Source organism: Paramormyrops kingsleyae, chromosome 13 (genome assembly GCF_048594095.1).
Source record: "Paramormyrops kingsleyae isolate MSU_618 chromosome 13, PKINGS_0.4, whole genome shotgun sequence".
Taxonomy (NCBI): Eukaryota; Metazoa; Chordata; class Actinopteri; order Osteoglossiformes; family Mormyridae; genus Paramormyrops; species Paramormyrops kingsleyae.
Genome location: NC_132809.1, coordinates 15,963,876 through 15,982,122, shown reverse-complemented (window position 1 = coordinate 15,982,122; position 18,247 = coordinate 15,963,876).

Genomic DNA, 18,247 nt, shown 5'->3' with positions numbered 1-18,247 from the left:
CACGGTCTGGCCGTTATTGCGTCTCCCATTCATTTTAATGCAGTTACAGTGCTGAGGGGTGAGGGGGGGGGGCACAGGCTGCCTGGTCTCACAGCACAGATCTGGCGATGCTGCAGGTGGGGGGGCTGGTCACCGCAGGCTGTCTTTACTGACTGCTGACCAGAAAACTCATTCCCCTGCTAACATGAATATTCTTGTTCTTACTCGTGCAGTGTTATTATGCCTGGGGGGGCGGGGGCAGGGGGGCGTTGAGGCAGCCAGTTGACCTTTTTTTTTTTTTTTAAACTGGGTCTGACTTCTTTCTGCAGTCTGACTTCTTTCTGCACTCAGAGTGTTTTTGCTGCACAGTAATGATAATTAAAATTATTATTATTATTGTTATTATTATTATAAGAGTCATCTCTGAATTGTTAGTGTGTCTTCCTGCTGCTGGCCTTCATGCTGTAGCGGTGACCCCTTCTCTGGAAGTAACTTGTCTGGGGGGGGTGCTATTTATGGACCAGGTAAGAGCATCATCTGAGGGCATGAAGCCTCTCGCTGCGAGCGACAGCAAAGAGATGGGATTCTCCACGGGCCTCTGGTACCCGACCACTCGCTCTCTCTGCCCCACTGCTCTCTCTCTCTCTGCCCCCTCTCTCTCTCTCTCTCTCTCTGCCCTCTCTCTCTCTCTCTCTCTGCTCCACCACTCTATCTCTCTGTCACAACGTGAGAGGTGCGGAGTTCAGATCTGAAGCCAGATGACCCTCCCCTAGCAGTCATCTGTATTAGAGAGGGAGCCATTTCAACGCTTAGCTGATTTCAGTCTGTAAACTTCAACTGCTCATCCACTCCCCCCTTCTTAACTCTCATTGTTTCACTTCCTCTAATCCTCCTGACCTTGAGAAGCCCTTCATATTATCCCCGGGAGATAAACCTAACAGGAGCCTTGTGCTTTGGCAAACTCTTGCTCATAATCGAGCTGGTCTGCTGCGGCGATCCGATCTGACACATCTCCTGGGAAAGGCAGCCTCTCTCGCTGAAGCTCTGTAAGATCTGTGCACTCCACCCAGACTCAGAGGGCTTATTTATTTATTTTCATTTTCGGTTTAATGGTTTGCGTGATAACAGCAGGACTTGTGCCGTCTGTTGTGTTGGACCACATGGCACGTGTGCTTGGCGTGAGTCACACTCAGTGTGAGCTATACTCGACATGAGCCACGCTCAGTGTGAGCGAGCCGTGTTCACATCCCGAATCCCAGGTACCAGAACCTACATGCGGCCCTATCAGTAGCTCCCAAAGAGTCCAAGTCCTAATTAGGCAAAGCTATGAAGTCATTCTTGCGTGAAACTTGCTTCCTTTCTTTAACAGCATGGCCTTGGGCCCTTCCAGGCTCCTACTGGGCAGAACCAGGCCACAGGTTTGCATAGAGCGAAAGCAGGAGTTTGCAGCGGCTAGAGAACTTCAAGTCCCACCTTCGGGCTCGTTTTTGATGGATTCTTAAGCATCATCTGCAAATCCTTGAGTTCCATTGAAATGTTCGGAACTGGATTTAAAACAGGATTCACTCTGGGTCTCTGAGCCAATTATGAGCTGATCTCATTTTCGGGGGAAGGTTCTCTCTGATCTGCCGCCGGTATCCTGTCGTATCTCATCCCTGTTAACACTCCAGTTAAGAAGGAGGTGATGCGCAAACCGGGGACTTTAATGACCAGTAACCCAGGATCGTTTATGGCTTCTCTAAACAACTGACTGGTTTTATTTGTATTCTGTGTCTTCCAGTTACAGGCCCTCAACTCCCATTTCATCACGCTGTGTCAGTCCCTATCGACGCATGCAGCATCTCACGAGACGAGACGCGGAAACACACATTGGTGACAAACATGTGAGAGCTTCGGTGCAGCTTGCGGCACGACCACGGTTGTTCTACGGGCGAGCAAGATCTCTGAGGGCTGACGGCAGAAGGTGTGCGGAGCTGCCGGTCACGGTGGAGACGCGGGGTGCTGTGTGATTCATTAACCAGCTGGGATTAAAGCATCCTTTAAATGTCTGAGGGTATTTTAGGAGGTATGAAGGACTGCAGGGCAAGTGAACATCTGTCCCCCGCCCGGTCACTCCATCCTTTATGGAAGTGACTCATTGGCTGTAGAGTGCATCAGGTCACTCTGTACACTCCACTGTCTGTGGAGCTGCCCGGCACTCTGCACTTTGCATATTCCACTGTTCACATGTTTTAAAGCCTTTTCCTGTAAATACAGCCAGTCTCACACATTTCAAATCCACACTCCGGCCAACTCCAGCTGTAACCGGTGAAATTGACTCCATCCCGGCTTTGCTCACATTTCAGTTTGCCGCTGCCTTCCCGATTCCATTGTGCCGTCATGTGCGATTACAATAAAGATTTGTATCTTGAATCTTTGTTTTCAGAACTGTTAACCTGGCTGTACAAGTTACAGGTTTGGTTTACATTCTGATTTTGTTAGAAAGCGATGAACATCCATGCTGTACAAAAATAAACTGCTAAAGATAAGCATTATTTTGCAAATGAGCAAAAATAGTTTTGTGCAAAAAAATACATATTATTTATTATTTGAGATGATAAGATCGGGCAACACATATCATTATTATAAATGGAAAATATGATCATATTCAGTAATTATGTGCAGAACGCTCTCTCTCTGTTCAACGGGCAGCAGCCGTTTGACAAACATCAGCCCTAATGGACTATAATGATATTTGAAATCGGTTATTAAATCACTGCCGTATTTTGAAAGTCGGACTCTGCCGCTGTGGAGGTGTTATCAGGGTGTACTGTATCTCCAGTTTAGTGATCAGCAGAGCGAGCTGGGAGCAGTGGAGGCAGTGAGGGAGGGGTTAGCAAAGGCCTCGCGATAGATCTTTGGGGTCAGGACAGTGATGCGGAGGGGCCCCCTGTTTGTTTAGATCCTGGGGGTAAGCTATCGGGATTTTTCTAATGCCCGCAGGTAGGCTGCCGGTGTGTTTAGTTAAACAATGGTGAACATGATTTTTTTATTTTTCAATTGTATCTGGCAGGAAATCGGAATGGAGGCAAGCTGCCCAGTTCCTGTCGTGTTGCGGCTATTAATGAATTCCACCGGGCAGCATGGACAGCCAGCAAGGTCACGGTCCTGACAGACGGAGGCGGAGTGGAAGCCGTCATCCCAGGTTAGGCTGCCTGACACTTCCACACCAGAACAGAGGAGCTGGGCATCGTTATCCACTCAGAGCGGGTGTTTCAGGCAGGGGGTGGGCGTCTCACCCTTTCACAGCGATCCAATCTCCTCTTGGCTCTCCTCAGGCAAACTTGTTCCCGTTTCAGCACCCTGACTCTGCTGTTGCCGTATGATGGTCACGCCTCCCCATTCCCAGCATGCACTAAGGCAGAGTGTTTTGGTTGCCGTTGGGATGGCACTGGGATGCCATGCAGTGTCGGTCTTCGCGGTTTGATGTGACACCTTGGGGAACAGGGACATATACAGGGGCGGAGCCACAGAGGCTCTGGCCCCAGCTGAGACATATCATTGGCCAAGATTTCGTTTCAACCAACCATTTCAGGACTAAACCAGTTGTGACTGTGACTCTTTATACTCAGCTGGTTGGTTGAAACGAAATCTCTGGATTTTTACTTTCTGGACCTGAACTATCCACATCTGTCATTGGTTAATGACAAGGGGGGGCCCGCTGTATGAATTATTGTCCCTCTTATGCCCCCAGCATAGAAAATCCTAGAGTAGCCCCCTGCTGTGTGAATGAACGGAGCCACCGGCGGCGCTTACAGCTCAACAGGCACCATGAGAGCGTGAAGCTCGCCGCTGCTTCGCCGTGACCTTGCTGACACGCTGACCCCGGAGATGTGTGATGCGTACCTGTCATCTTCACAGGAGTGCAGGTAGGACCGGGCTTCTGGGATGACAGGGCCCACGGCTCGGGGCACAAAGGAGCCTCGGGGCTGGAATGCAGCTCAGAGATTCCTCCCAAAGGCAGAGACCTTGGGGCCGGGCCGGTCTTCTCAGAAACAGTGTGATTTGTGCCTTGCGTTGATGAGTGTTGGCTTTAAAGTGATGCAGGAGATCTAGGTGTGAAGATCGCTATTATCCAGCTAATTCTATTAGGCAGCTAATTGGTCTGAACTGTAAACTGTCTGGCTCACCAGCATAAGGGCTCTGGGATCATTTAGCGGAGTTTAGCGTATTTAGATTTTGTATCCTATTAAAAAGATCTTGTCCTTGTGATCATTCAGTAGGGATTTTACTTTGCTGTGGAATCCCCATTCTGTTGAATCCCAAAATTCAGTGCAATCCCACTGCAAGGTTTAATCCCGGTATTGTGTGGGAGTCCCACTCTGCTGTATAATCCCGGCACGCCGCAGAATTCCCCTGTTAAGGAGCTCACCACTGTCATGGCCTATTCAACAGCTGGTGGGGCCTTCGCTATGCTGCATGTGGTGTATAGAGCACAGTGCAGTCCCTGCACCAGCAGGCCAAGCTGTCATTGCACGAAATATTCCTCTATTGTTGCCCCCCCCCCCCCAAGAACATAAGAACATAAGAAATTTACAAACGAGAGGAGGCCATTCGGCCCATCAAGCTAGTTTGGGGAGAACTTAGCTAATATCTCAGAGTTGTTAAAATCTTATCCAGCTCTGATTTAAAGGAACCCATGGTTTTAGCTTCCACTACACTAGCAGGAAGACTATTCCATACTCTGACTACACGCTGTGTAAAGAAGTGCTTCCTCAAATTTGTTTTAAAATGTTCTCCCGCTAATTTCCACTTCAGTTCCTTCAGGACGGAGCCTCAAGGGATTTGCCCCCCTTTCACCCATCTCATACATTGATTCTGGGATCGGTTTGTCGAAGTGTTTGTGCATGTGGGGGGTGGGGGCTGAGGACGGGGTGGTCGGAGCGATGATTATTCTCCTCAGAAACACGTTTTCAAGTTCTCCTCGCAGATTAGCGGCAAGAGTGCGATATCACAGCTAAGTGGGGGTCCAAAGTGAGTGTCCCGCTGGAGCGCTTCACACGTACAGGCTCTTTGGTCTCCGCGGGCGGCCCGGGCTCGCGCTTCCGGAGCGAATCTCCCATCCATGCAGCATGAGCGAAATCTAGGGCAGGTCCTGCTTAAGACCCAACATTGTCTCTGCTGCTGAAGAAACACATTTACAGATCATCGCTTCCTTCATCTTCACCAAAACAAAATCTCATTCTCCACAAAATGTGTGGGAAATTGATAAAATTCACAATTCCTGCTGAAGCCTAACGCGATTACCTCGCGTTAATCAGCAGTTCCTAGCGCTCGGAGTGTGCAGGCAGAGTCCTCTTAAGAGCTCAACCTTCTGGATGTATGGATATATCTGGGTGCTGAGAATGGCTTTAAGCTTGCCATGATTAAACGGTAGGCGCTTTAATCCGTATTAACGTGTGCATTCCGGATGTTTCTGTGCGCTTTATGGTCTGACATGCTCTCCCTTTTGAAGGCAGGAATGTTGACTGTGCCCTCACCACCATCTGCAAGGTTTTCAAGCGGGACAATAATGCGAAGCGACAAAGCTGTGCGTTCAGCCCGCGCGAGGTGGCCTCTCTCACGCGGTCTGCAGAAATCTGCCGCCTAACCGGATTCTGCTTCTTTATTGCAAGTGTGTCTGGGGGGGTCCTGAGTGGCCAGTAAAATGAGTTTATCCTGAGTACAGGCGAGTCCTACATTTACGTCGCTGAGGTAATGCTTCACTCCAAAGCTACTTACATTTTATTCTCAGATATACGGGAGAATCTGTGTCTGGGCCAGTTCTGGTTAGAATGCTACAGTGTGGTCCCTTTTGGGCCTCGAACCAGCAACCTTCAGGTCGCCTGTCTGTTCCCAGTTAACAGCTCTGCTGTGTGCTGGCTGTGGTCCCATAGCCCAGACTCCGTGTGAGAATTTATTACGTCACTATGTTTGCTTCGGAAAAGCAACCTACATGCTCGTTCTGGAAACACCCACAACCCTCTCCCCCTGTCTTCTGTGGAATGTAACGTACTGTATGTCAAAGCAGTGACCACCCCCCCTCCCCCCATTCTGGGCTTTGTGGTTTTTCCCTACTCCTTTAATGGCCTCCCTTCCTGAGGATCTTAAGCTGTCAGGCGAGAGACTGAATCGGAAGGGGAACAAAACACAGAAAGCAGGCAGCGTACAGGAAGTCTCTCCTGCATCAGTCTGATTGGCTGTGATGCGACACATCAGCGGGGCGGTGGGGGCGGCTTCAGCGTGGTCATTAGCGGCCCGACAGCGGGCTGCTTCAGTGCCCTTTTCGTGTCAAGCGCAGCCTGTCTGAAGGGAAGCAAAACGAATTCGTTGTTATGTTCATGCATCAGACCCCCAAAGAGCATACGTCCTATGTATATACAGAGCAGAGCTTTTTATTCTCGAAATGAAATGTAAATATCCTGTAAATAACTCTCCAAACGATGCATTAATGTCAGGAATGGATGCAATAATGGACTTGTGTTAATTCCTGAGTCCTCCCACTGTTCCCATTGAATCGGTGTTTTTGCAGCACGCCTATGGTGCAAACAGTCGAGTTAGTGATTCTGCAGCCAGTTTCAATTAGCACTATGACTGTCATTTTCTCTCTAATAGAGGCATTCATCTAACAGGCATCTTGCCTGGGAAGGACCACAATGGCCCAGGACTCTGGTTTGCAAAGCTCTCTGCTGCCACCCTGTGGCCATTGCCCTTTCCACTCAGGGAGGGCCAACCCTAGGTGGCTGCCCCAAGTTTAGATGCACAAATGTAAGTGACGTCTTTCAGCGCAGTGGTTTGTTTTCATGTTACCTTGCCAAGAAGAAGGGTCCACTACTTTGTACTGCTGAATAAAACAGTCATACAGAGAAATAACAAAGGCCATGGTGTCAGTGTGTACCCCGAAGAACCTGCCACCATGCCGATAAAATGGCAGGAGGTACGAAACAGAGGCAAGATGCGTCGAGTTACCCGTCCCCCTGCAGATTGACTATCTACAGGCCGTCTGCCAGAGAGACAATATATCCTGTGTTTAACTTCACACACTCCAACTTGAGGTCCATTATCTGCCAATGATTCACTACGAGTGTCAGCACTCTACACGCTAACACATGGAAGAGTAGCTGTTTATAGACGAACAATAAACAGGCTGCTTCACTGCACTCCAAAGGAGCCTTTACAATAAACCCTGACGGCTGTTTTCTGGGACCATGGCTTTGGCCCTTTGTTACCGTGACGACTTGTGAAGTGCTGAATGTCTGACTCGCACACGGCCTACATGTTCTGTCTCAGCACAATCGAGGGCAGGCCTCCCCCTTCCTGGTTTCGGTATGACTGAGTGACCCTCGCTCATAAAGACACTGCTTGTTAACGTGTAATAGCTAATGCGAACTCCCTCGGCCTGCATAGGAGGGTGGCTCTCAGTCCATAATGCAAGGCAATTCATGGTGCTTTAAACATATACACATTTAATAGTAGAGCCGGTTCCAGCTGTTATATACCTTTTAATGAAGGTACCAGGCCAGAAAGTAGAGTATGCAGAGTTTGTGAATGAGAGGCATATTTTGTGCACCCCCCCCCCCCCGACAGTGATCGTCCCAAACTGCACCAGGGGTCTCTGAGGGACAGACAGAACCTGTGATGGTACCAGCCCCCTCCATGACCCTGCTCACCCCCCCATGACCCGTTATTCTGTAGGTCACTGCCTGTCCCCAGCAGCCCTTCATGGCTCTTGCAGGAAGCCATTTAACACTCACTTACATTTGCTCTCCGGTCTCACAAATAAAGCCCATTGCATTTCAGGAGGGAACGTTGTCATATTCAAAGCGTGGGATCCTTGACAAGTTATAATTATGTGTCTGTCTGCCCATTTACTTGGGAATTAATGTAATTATTGTGATTTAAGCTGTTTTAGGAGACAGAGGAAAGGCTCCACCACCTCAGGCACTTAAGAGCATTTCTTGAGTGTGACGCCAGCTTTCCCAGCATCCCCTGCTGCCCACTTTCTCCCAGCAGCAGCCGGGCTTCTTACTGACTCATGTTAGCGGTGTGTAATCCAGACGACACTTTGTTACGTGGCGTGTATGTTCACTACTCCAGTGCAAACCGATCATCTGAAAGCCAGTGCCGCGGCAGAGTGGTCATCTGCATTTCGTCCTTACACCTGAGTTTTTTCTTGCCAGAGCCGACCTTCTCCCTGAGATTCCTCTTGGGCTTCTTACTCAGCTTCCTCCTGAGTTTCTTACTCAGCTTCTTTCTGGGCTTCCTCAAGGGGTTCCTATCCCATTGGTGTGAGGCTGAGTTCTACCCCCTATTTCCCTGTCACTAAAGAACAGATAATACTGCACTTAAAGGACCTTGACCACGGAGCAAACTGCCCTGGGTACTCTAATGCATTTGTGTCCCAAGTTGGGCTAAATCAGGTGCTTCTGCTAGTCATGGTTCTTGAAAACAGATTTCAAAAGGCTTCAAAAACAGTTTTAAGGTTGTTTTTTCCCCATATTTCATCTAAAACTGTGATGTTTTGGGAGACTCTTGGCAATAAGACCACTTTCAGAGAATCAGGGTCATTAGTGGCCTCATTAATGTCATATCATCATAGAAAAATGCTTCTGGGAAAGTCTGTAAAAAGTAGGACTCAGCCGCTGTATTGGTTTGCAGATAAATTCAGCTGATTTATCGGTTCCACAGATGTATCGGCATCGACAGAAAACCTGCTGATGAAGCAGCGATGATGTCGCTGTAATATTAATGATGAGCAAAGGAGCGCTCTGACTGGAGAAAGCACTGAGAAGCTGGGCCAGCGCTCGCTGGCGCATCACCCGCCGGGAGCCAATGCGTAGGGCCCATATCACGTTTTAGAAATCAGATCTGAGACAAAGTGATATTGGCCAGACTGTCACCACCCCCCAGGTGATATTATCTTGCTTTACATCGAACAAAATCCCAAGATTATTTTCTTTGTAGATATAGTTCTCACTGTAAATAAAGTAGGAGATACCTGAGCCATGCTAGTTCAGTACTGGGTATTAGTCTATTAGTAAGTGCTGTGGTTCAAGGTGGGGTTCAGACATGACAGAATCTATGTGTAATTATACAGTAGAAAGGCACAGGGTGGGGGGCACCCTGGATGGGATGCCAGTCCATCACAAGGCACAAACATTATGGGCATTTCAGAGGCACCAGTTTGTTTAACTGCACACCTATGAATCGTAGGAGGAAGCGAGTCCCAGACGGAAACAACATGCAAACTTCTTACATAAGTAACAGGGGGCAGGATTCAAGCCTGCAGCTGCGGAGGTGTGAGACGCTGCCCCAACAAGGTGTTCTAGAACATTCCGATCCAAGCGGATACCGTTAGCCAACATCTCCAACAGCCATGGCCCTCAAGGTCGACACAGTGTGACCAGAGGCGGAGTCCTAGGACCGGAGGCTGGCTCTGACTCCCCAGCCTCTCAGAGGGAGCCGGCGTGCTTCATCATCTTCAGCCCAGCACTGTTTGCCCTGATAAGATACTGTTTTCTGGCCTCTAATTGCATTACTTACATCTGAGTGGGTGCAGGAGGATCTGGAAAGTGATTTATGAAAGCAGTTTATCGGGGCCTTACGACAGGCCGCTCTGTACACGCCCGGAATGAGGCTCTTTGTTTCGCACTGCGGCTGTGTAAACACTCATTCATTATGCCAATGGATCCCATAAAGAGTTTAAAGTTTAACTGACACTTATGGAGATAAAAAGATCATTCTTATTGAGGGAAATTCTTAGAAGAATAAAAGCTATCATTACATACAAGCTTTGTGTCTCAGTGGCCTGTGCCGGCATAGCTGCATTTTCCAAGGGCTTAAAGACCATTCCTTTCTCTTTTTCTTGACCTTGACCTCTGACCCAGCAGAGCAGGCCTTGTGATTGGCCTGTGACTGATCCCTACTCTAGAGACGGGATTCCAAAGCTCTGAGCGCACTGCAAAGATGACATTCTCACCAGCACAGCAGGCTTCATATATTAATTCAGGATCATTTTAAGTTGGTCTTTCACTCTTTTTAACTGGCTTTGGAGTCAGGTTATCTTACATAGGGATTGGATGTGTACAAGATACCAAAGCCACAGGTGGGTGGTGTCCAGACAGGCGTCACTCGACCTCCGCATGCATGTGTCTCTCGCTTTTCTTTTACCACTGGGTCCTGTGCCTTGTCCTGATCTGGTCTCAAATGAAAGCTGCATATCTTCTAAAAGAGGATGCCGTGGTCTTAGCTGCTTTGGAGCTGGAGACATCACAGCTTCTCTCAGACTCTATGCCCATAGGTATTTATAGCAATGGTCACCAGTGCCCCCCAGTTGATACGATCTTGTATCAAATGCATAGCTCCCCAGATTACCCTCTTTGCAGAAGCAGCTCTCACTGCGCATGATTTATATGCATCCAGAAGAAAGGAAAATCTACATGCAGTGCTAGGTTGTGGGTCTGTGGGGTTTGTACCTGACTTTTCCCTGCTTATAATGTTATGTGTGCTTTTTATTGTGCTATTTTTCTTCTTAGATGAATTGATTAAGCTACTTATCTTGTCCTATCAGGGATATCAGCTTTTTACCAAGGTCCTATTTACAGTTCAACTGATTTTCCTACCACAAGGAAACAATTTTGATTGTGTGATGAACATTTATTGTTACCAAAGAATCCGCAATGAAAAATTTAAGGGAAAGCAGGATTTTGAATCTCTGGAGCCTTTCTGAAGGTCCCTCATCTTGTTGGTCAGTGTCACAGAAGCTTCATGGACAGTAAGTATATTGTAGCTGGTAAGCTCTTCTCAAAGTGTGGTTTTCTTCGTTGTGGAGTCACTGGTCTAAAACCGTTTCCACTACTCTAAACACTCTAAACTGGTCTAAACTGCTCTAAGGTATAGTAAACTGGTTTAAACTAGTCTAAACTGGTCTAAGGTATAAAGTGGACAGAGGATAATGCCACTGCACCAAAGAGGGTTACGTTTACAGACATAAGTGACCTCGTAGACATGCAATTCCATAGAGGGTGTCTCAGACTGAAAGATTCCACTTTGTCAATATTAAAACCAAACTCAAGGTTGTGGAACCATAAACTAGGATAAGGACAGAAAATAGAGCAACAGAAAGGGTTGCAAAGACCCTTTATACACACACACAGGTTTGTATTCATAACTTTGTGGGGACTCTCCATTAATTTCTATGGGGAAAACTCTTATTCCAACATGATGACCTTAACCCCTACCCAGCCCTAACCGTAGCCATAAGTAACCAAACAAAATACAAGACTTTCAGCATTTTTCGTTTTTTGATTGCATTTACAGATCATTGTGGGGACCTGGAAAAACCCCACAGGTTTTTATCATATTGTGGGGAGCATTTGATCCCCACAATGTAATATAAATATATTACACACACACTGTGATCTGGGCCCAGGAAGCACTCCCTGACTCACAAGCAGATTATAATGAGTCATGGTTACTCACTAAGTCTGATCATTAATAAATCTCCAAATCATAACTGATTACTCTTCAGATTATTTAGATCAAATATTCCACAAATGAGCAGGTAACATCTATGTTCAATGTACTGTGCTCATGGATATTTATTGCCAAGACTGACCTTTATTTAATTTGTGTGACTTCAGATATTTGTCATGCTGTATGTATGATGTCAAATCTGATAAATCTAGTGTAATTCTAGTAACATAATTGTTTAAGATCAGATTGTAGCAGCGCACTTCTGAGAGCAGCACGCGCCTCCCCAGCCGACGACCTGCAGCGCTCGTGGCCCAGTGCGCTGCAGCTTTTGGATGTGTTCAGTCGCTTGAGATGTTCCTGCTGTGCGAAGCTTTTACTGCACCCCTGAGCTCCTGAATGGGGCTCTGGATGTCTTTCTGTCGGCCAACGATAAGTCACTGTCACGTTCATTAGAACTGAATCCAATTAAGGAGAATGCTCAGTGATTCTCTAACTACTTTAGCCTTAGGGGCCGATTAAAAGCCACACCTAAGTTAAGTAAAACTATGACAGGCAGTTTATTGTTTAAAGCAGACACTGAATGATACGCTTTAAATATTTATGCATATTTTCATTTTGCATGGAAATCAAAAGCAGTTTGCATGTTGTCCTGCGGTTTCCTCAGGGTACTCCGGTTTCCCCCCACAGTCCAAAAACTGAGGTTAATTGGAGTTGCCACATTGCCCATAGGTGTGCATGTGTGAGTGAATGGTGTGTGAGTGTGGGTTGGCACCTCATCCTGGGTTGTTCCCTGGCTTGCACCCGTAGCCTCCAGGAAAGGCTCTGGACCGAATCTGAATAGGATAAGTGATTACAGTACAGGCAGCAGTGTTCAAAGTGCAGACCACAGCCCCACCTTTCAGACCCTGCCTGACCTGAAGAGGTAGCCTTCCCCCTCTCTCAGCTCCTTCTCCACCGTGATCCTGAATGTCTTCTCACATTTAAAACCTTCTTTTGGATTCGCCTGATTTTTGATCTCTTGCGGCACCTATATGTCATTTTCTGTGGCGCTTGATAGCTTTTAAAACTCTCTGGAAGTTTTGCCGTGATATTCAGTCATACTTTCCATTAGATTTAGCGAGGTGCTGTGCAATTTTCACCATTTTAGGGTATTTTACCGTGATGTACTTTTATAGAACAGACTTCGTCTGCTGCTGTAATAGTACTGAGGTCAAATCTATAGAGAATTTTTGCACATATAGACTGAGAGTATGTCACTGTTCTGCAGTATAAGACTTGTTATAAAATCTCGAGCTACCTTTGCAATTTAGTATCCACTGAGTGGTAACTGATGATTATAGAGTATGTGTATTACGGAATGTTTCAGCAGAGTGGGTTTTAAGATCAATTTGGGTCCAGCGTAGCCTTGCATTCCATCTGTTGTTTGGAGTCAGCATCATTCTGACTGTCACTGCAGGAGCTTCCGTCGCCCTGCCTGAGGTGAGCTGCTGCTTACTCTGCACACAGTGGGCAGTCTGAAGCACTCAGCAGTCAAACTTAAAGGCGGTAGCATCCAGCTAATGTTACATGTGTGCTTATTCATCATGTAACACAGTATACCATTATTTGACTAAGTGGCATTAAGCAGAGGGTATTGACACTGAATTAATGTAAATATATTCTGACTCAGGATCGACAAGGGAATCATAAAACGTACTCTATAATTAATTTGGAGTGCAGGAATGTTGTCTCATAAAAACAGGAAAAAGTATAAAAATGGGTGCTGTGTATGTTGTTTTGGTTGTCTGACAAATTGTTATATTGAAATGATAAGATTGCAGTAATGGATCTTGTTATAAACCTTAAAGTTAGGTCTTTGCGCAGAGCTGAGGGTTCTCCGTAATGCTGAGGATTCGCAGTCGCAGCGCAAACGGCATCCTTCCTCCGGTCCTCAGATCAGGAGAGCGGGCTGCCGGCCGCCTCTGGCTTTCTTCCTGCTTGGGGTGGCTGGCTTCGCCTTCAGCCGCATCCATCTATTTTAGAAATGCTGTCATCTATCGCAGACACCAAATACAGAAACGGATCCTCAGATGTCTGGGGGTTTCTCATAAACTGTCAAAGCTGGCATCGCTCTCTGTAATACGATCGTGTTCCTGTTTGATCTCCTTAATGTATGCCACAGTGCAGCTACTGTACCATAATAACTCCCGTGCTTATTTTTACAGCTTGATTCATCTGTTGTATTCCTTGAAATGTTTTTGTGTCTGAGACGCAAAGGATGGCCAAGAAGTACAGTTTCACCCTGTCTCGTGTGCCAGATCAAAACGGCACCCCCCCCCCCCCACTGCCACGCTACTGCGTGTTCCCTGCCTGGGACTGCATAATTAGAAAAAACAAGACAGCAGAGAGAAAGGGGGAGCTGTAGTCAGTAACATCAGGTTTTAAGGTTTAGATTTGATATCCACTGATAAATCCACAAACAGTCCTGGTCTGTACCCCTATCCAATACCACAGTATCTAACCCTTGACGTAAAGTTCATAAATATTGACTATAAGATGTAATAATTCTTCCATACTTTACCACAATACACATATCCTACACTCAGAATAACTGACTCCACAGTACAGACACACACTCAGAATCTGACCCTCTACAACCCCTGAATCTCACATACTTAGAAACAGAGATGTAAAGGCTTTCAACTATGTCCCTTAAATCATACACTGATTTACATGCTTGGATTAAAGCCTTAAAACCTTAAAACAACATGATCACACATATGTATACAGCAGAGATGAGTATTTGTTGCCCTCCCTTTCTCCCCATGGTCAGCAGGATGGAGGAACATCAGCAGTAGCCTGTTCCTGGGGATGGAGAGGACCAGACCACACTGTTTGAGGTCAACGTGAGGACCAGCACTGGGAGATACACAGCGTGCATGTCTGCCAGGAGCTGTAACTGCCCTAGTTCCCTCAGCCTCAGAAGGCCTTTATTCTCGTTGTCTTCATTAGACATGATAAATGGAAGCTCGCTGAGGCTGCCGACGCCGCGCAGGACTCTGAGCTGCGAGTGGCCTGCCTGACCAATCACCGTTCAGTGTTTTATATTAGCATTATGATGGCAATCAATATGTGAATGCACTGCCTTACTATTTTCCCAGTGGTATCATTTGGAGACTAGATATTGACTGTAATGTACAGAGCAATATTTATTTCAACAAGCCGTCTGTGGGTGGGAGGCAGTGTGGATTCCGTCTTTGTTTAACAGGTAATAAGCTATTTGTTTTCTGAGCACATCTCTGATTTGGGCTGCTTATCGTTTACCTTTGCTTATTGCCGTCGTGAAGAGGGGGCTCTGTTTTTAATGAACCTCTTTTTAATGCTTGTTTGCTTTACTCAGGATGTGGTGAAGCCCTCTGTTGCTGACAAGGCCTTCCCAGGAGGGCAGGTGAGTGAGATCCACGCCTCTGAGACCATCCTGGACCAGGCAGGTCCACCAAGCGTGCGGCCCAATCCACCCAGTACTTACTATCATCACACACTTACCTTCACAATAGCGGAAGATAGCAGTTCTTCATCTTATTCAAAAACAAGGCACGAACCATAATTTAAACTGTATGTGTGTCATGATCCATATCCGTCATGTCCCCAGTTGGCCAGCAGAGGGTGCTGGCCAACCTGTGACCACCTGATTGTTCTCAGTCTACTGTGATAATACCCCACACCCATGTTTATTAGTTCCGCGTTAGTGTCTGCCCTCACTCCAGGTCCAGTCTCATCATTCCTTCCTGTTCTTCACTTTTAACCCCTCGTGGTCCTTTGTTTTCAGATTGCTGTATTCCACTTCAATAAATCACTTGTCAGTCCAACCCAGTGCTGCCGCTGGGTCGTACCTCCCTCGTCAGATGTGACAATGTTAAGTTACACAAAGGGGGACGTTACATTAGCCAGTATCAAAAAACAGCACCCGTCCAGGTTTAGCTACGCAACTGGCTATTTGTGGCCCTAAGACAAATGATGCAGCACAGCAATGTGGTACGTGTGACACACTTAAGCCTGGCCTCATTCTGACTGCAAGCTCACTGTGTGATGTGTGTGCATGAGAGCAGCGCTGCGCACTCTTTCTGGGGGGCCACTGTGTAAGCGGGTTTGTTCCATCAGAAAATAATTACGTACTTAAGCTTAAGCTTTTGTGAATTCAGAATCTGAAGTGACCTTAGATTTTTATAATTATTATATTTATTAATGATTCCTTAGTCATTTTTCTAAGCTCTTTGTACTGATAAGAGAGGTGACACAAAACTTTTGGCCCTAGAAATGAATTTTCAGTCATAATCTGGGAATCTAATTTTTATCATTACTGCTGAACCAATAAAATATGAATTACCAGTTGAGCCTGTATGAGCTGAATTTAGCAAATTGTTCTAGTAAGTCCTGCTGCTTTAGGGTTAGATAAGCAACAGATCAGTTTAAGGCAACATATTTACCTGATTGTTCACATTTCATTTCCCCCCATCCATCTTTCAACCACCACAAGCCAACTTACTTACCTGTCATACATTTCATAGTGGATCTGCTCCCTATAAGTAGGTCTGCTATGCCATGTCCACATGAACAACCACATTACTGATGGCTGGAACAAAGGCAACTTTCACAGGGTTCATCTAGGAGTAGCTTGGCTGCCCAAAGCCACTCCACAATGCCTCTGCCCTCCAGGAAGGGCACTATATCCATGCTCAAGTTGATTGGTTGGATGAATCTGCCCAGTTGGCAGACATCCTGATTTCATCGTGAAGTTCAACATGTCCCTGGGTCAACAAAGTAGGGGCCTGTGTTTCACTACTTTAACCAATCACAGTCTTCATTGCATGACATCACCACATTGGGCCGTTTTTTTCTCATTTTCAAACTCAAGACTTCCAGTCATTCAGTTATCAGGCCTGGGGTGGTGTGTCTCAGCTTCGTGCTCTGAAGGTCGCTGGTTTGAGCCCCAGCCTCAGCAGAATAATCACATGTCTGTGGACCTTTCAGCAAGGCCTATTATTATTACCATCCTGATATTATATCAGTATACATTTATTATATATTATATATATATTATAATTATCATTATCATGAAATAAAAATGTACCCTTATGTTGTTCTCTGTAGCCTTTGCAGGTAAGCATGGTCCTATGTTTCGTAATTACATAAGGCATGAGGCATGCACAGAAAAATGGGTACCTTTTTGGCACCTTGTCTTTTAACAGAAAACACTGATTTTAATTAAAGTGGTGATGTCATACACTGAAAAATGTGATTGGTTAACGATGTGAAACGCAAGCCCCTCCCTTCTTGACCGAGGGACACATTAAACTCTGCAAAATCAGGACATCCCCAATTAGCAGGGCCGGTCCATCCCTTAGGTGACACAGGGTCTCAGCTCCTGAGGGGCACTAACTTAGCTGACTTCAGTTGTGTGTGTCAGACAAAGTGAAATTGACTTGCTCATGCCCATAGGTTTGCTCGCATCCTCTGAAGTGTCGGCACAGAACGGCTACCCAATGTGGGGTGCCAGCTTCTCTGGGGGTACCAGCTTAGCCAATCGATTTCACTTTGTCTCAGATAATGAGCACCATGCTGCCGCATTGCCCACAAGGTAAAATTAGCTGGTTATGTCCACATCCCTAGAAGCACTAGGACCCTCTGTGATGCCGGCATTATGCTTTGCACAAATAGAATTTTAATTTAATTGGGTAACAATGGTTTCTTTAAAAATATCTAGTATCTGGTTGGGGGGGTGGGAGGTGTGGATGTCAGGGTGGGATGCGTGACCAGTGGGGGTGGGGTGTGGTCAGAAGGATGGGAGGCGTGGCCAGTGGGAGTGGGAGGCGTGGCCAGTGGGGGTGGGGTGTGGTCAGTAGGGTGGGAGGCGTGGTCAGTGGGAGTGGGGGGCGTGGCCAGTGGGGTGGGGTGTGGCCAGTAGGGTGGGAGGCGTGACCAGTGGGACTGGGGTGTGGTCAGTAGGGTGGGAGGCGTGGCCAGTGGGGGTGGGCATCGGCCGGCCCTGTCAGTCAGAATGCTCCACACCAGCAGCTTTCCAGGGTCACGGTCAGATCAGTGGGCTCTTCCCGGGGAAGTAGGCAGCCCAGTCACTGTGCTGTGCTCTGCAGCTGCCTTTTAAATAGTCAGCATAATATCAGCAGTAATTATGCTTCGGGTCATGGAATGGAATTATGGGCTGGTGCGGCTTGGTCCAAGCCTGCAGCCGGAGAGCTCCTCCTCAGCGTCACCTCATCGGAAGGACAGCCCTTCGTGACTCTCTGCCTAGAAAGCAGATTAGGAAGAGCAAATGGGTAGAAGTGACATGAGAAATGGAAACTGCAAAGCCCCAGCGGGAAGGACTGATGTGCCTGTTACCAATTGGTTTATCCGCTTCCCTTGTTTACCTTATTGTTCTGAGTTCAGCCATCGGCTGATCTGTGGCCTGCTCCAATCGCACTGAATGGTCTGTCTACCCTATATGAGTTTCAAAGCTCACCACTTGTGTGACTCCTGATCAAGCATGTCTTGTCTTTGCTTTGCTTATAATGTGCACAAAGGATATCTGTTCTGGGTTTGATTGTATAATTAGTATTAACTGAATTTTAATTTGGTCTGTTTGGTATTTGCTCATGCAGGTAAAGCCATTTTTACGGGGTGATGCTCCTGTTTATGTTTGTTCCCTTTATGTGTCTCACTGTTTCCCCCCCAGTCAGACACAGGCCACTGCAGCACTGTGTCCCTTTCAGGTGAACTGGGCTGTAAATGGGCCTCA